The sequence below is a fragment of the Ambystoma mexicanum genome, chromosome 11 (assembly GCF_040938575.1).
Source record: "Ambystoma mexicanum isolate Mex_15411 chromosome 11, UKY_AmexF1_1, whole genome shotgun sequence".
NCBI classification, from domain to species: domain Eukaryota; kingdom Metazoa; phylum Chordata; class Amphibia; order Caudata; family Ambystomatidae; genus Ambystoma; species Ambystoma mexicanum.
In genome coordinates this window covers 824,560,986-824,563,415 of record NC_090934.1, presented here as the reverse complement: position 1 = coordinate 824,563,415, position 2,430 = coordinate 824,560,986, and the positions used below count along the sequence as shown (strand labels likewise).

Below are 2,430 nucleotides of genomic sequence, written 5' to 3'. Positions count from 1 at the left end.
CACAAGGACCTCGTGGCGCAATGGTAGCCGTCTCACTCCAGATCAGAAGGTTGTGTGTTCAAATCACGTCGGGGTCATACTTCCTTTTCCCACTCTGAAATACAAAATTGCTCTTCAGTATCTCGTTATTTCAACCTGACTGCATCTTTGTGCTCTGGGCCTAGTTGTTCTGGCGTTTCGAATGTAAGCTTTGCAGCAGGGAAGTATCATATTGACAGACACCCATGAAGGACATGGTCAACCTTTAAAGCAGGCCAATCTCTATGTTTTACTGAATGCAGCAGAAGTATTTCCTCTTTACCATCTCTTCAAGTGGGCCTGACTGATGTGCTGTTTTGTGCACGCTACGTGGGCTTTGTAAAGTATACCTCTGCCATTTGCATGGCCTCCTAGCGCTATCAATATTTTCGTGTAATCGCTGAATGCTGCACTGTCCTGGGAACTCTAGGTGTGACTAAAGGATAAATGTTGGGGCCCCGAAAGGGGTTCGGCAGTCTAGTGGCAATGGGCATCACTTTTCAGTTTGGGTTTGTGAGTTCAGGTACCGGTCTGGTGTCGGAAACCTGTAAGCGCCCTCCCAATCAACTGTCGGTCCAGGATTGTGAGGATTTCCCCTTATACTGGTCTCAGTAGACACATTTCCATTTTACTTTTTCACTCTCGCATTGCCTATTTCTCTCTCTCTCATAGATACATTATAGACAAGAGAGACATTGTCAGCGAGAGGGTTGCACAGCACCTTCCCCCATTTCCCTAAGTGCATTGCATGGGGCTCTGGGAGGCGTGCACATTTGTCTGAAACACAAAGATCCACTGGCAATAAAAAGCGTAGGACCCCAGTTCGCATTTCCTAGAATTTGAGGAGGCACTCAGAGTTGTCTCGGGCGTGACTGTACCTTTCATAGGAGATGTGCTAATCCCCAAACCCTCTTCCTTTGTCCCAGTAATCTGTCCTAGGGCCTCTAGCAAGTTGTTTTCTGAAACAAAGCTTACCTGAACATCCTGTAAAATTGGTAACTTTTCAGTAGCAGTACAGTGCAGTATATAGCATTCCTGTTGCGCACAGCATCTAGATCCAAAAATTGCTTACTCTACCCCAGAAATTAGAATTCACCCAGTCAAACAGAGGGATCTATAAAGATCATGGCAAGTAGTTAACATAAGCTACTTCCCCCAAGTTCTCTTGGTGCACTCTGCTGCCCTCTTTTAACAGAAGAATGCAACTGCAGGTCTTGCTTCTCAGCAAGGTACCTACATATAGAAACCTTGGTGCACTCTTGCTAAATCTGCTGGAATGTGTCTTCTATTGTGCCCAAGGTGGTTGTGTATTTGGGGAGTCAGGGAAGCAAGGGAGCAGTCTAATGCACTGCAGTGCTAAGAGAGGCATGCCTTTTTCAGAAAAAAGTTCAGGTTTTCTGCCAATCAGAAAAAAATAGCAATGCAATCAGGCCAAAGGCAGAACACACATGCCAGTGAGTCTCTGTGGCACAATTGGTTAGCGCGTTCGGCTGTTAACCGAAAAGACGCTGCTGTTTTTGGCACAAAGACACAGAGTGTTCCACTCAGTAAACCTGAGTCATTTCTCCCGTGTTCTCTGGGTTCAGCCTACTGTCCCCTTTTAACACAAGTGCGCAACTGTGGCTTTCTCCTCATAGCAAGTTATGCCTACACAGAGGACATTTGGTGCACTGTTGATGGGCTCTGTCCTCTACTAAATCCCCTGTGTTTGTGGATTAGGGGAGGTAGGGAAGTGCTTGATACCCTGATTTGCTGTGGGAAATAGAGCTATTTTAGAAATATTTTCAGGTTGCCTGGGAAGCATAAGCAAACAGCACACCAATCAGGCCCCTGTGTAAGAATTGCATGAGTCTCTGTGGCGCAATCGGTTAGCGCGTTCGGCTGTTAACCGAAAGGTTGGTGGTTCAAGCCCACCCAGGGACGGTGCATTTTGGCTCAAAAATTCAGCATGACCAACTATGAACTTCTGTTTACCTCTCGCAGGTCTCGTCTGCTGACGTCCAAAAAATCCAATAAACTGTAAGCAATTCTTCTCGCTTGCTTTAGTTTTTCAAAACTTGCCATTCAATTCATAAACATCAAGACTTCATGGGAAGGGTTTGGCTGCAGCGTGTACTGATGCAAAGAAGGAAGGCTACTTAAAGCCAGTCTACTTAAAGAAGCAATGAGGCTCTGCAGGTCCATGTACGTCTCCTACCTTTATTCTGTCATCAGACACACCAGGTGGATTGCCACAAGGAACTCGTGGCGCAATGGTAGCGCGTCTGACTCCAGATCAAAAGGTTGTGTGTTCAAATCACGTCAGGGTCATACTTCCTTTTACCACTCTGAAATACAAAATTGCTCTTCAGTATCTCGTTATTTCAACCTGACTGCATCTTTGTGCTCTGGGCCTAGTTGTTCTGGCGTTTC

General features: G+C 46.0%; 1 non-coding gene across 1 annotated transcript; it reads left to right on the top strand.

Annotated features, from left to right (window-relative positions):
- Window positions 1-1,867: 1,867 nt before the first annotated feature.
- On the top strand, window positions 1,868-1,941 carry TRNAN-GUU (transfer RNA asparagine (anticodon GUU)). The gene has a single exon. It is a non-coding gene; the product is annotated as a tRNA-Asn (tRNA).
- Window positions 1,942-2,430: the final 489 nt, after the last annotated feature.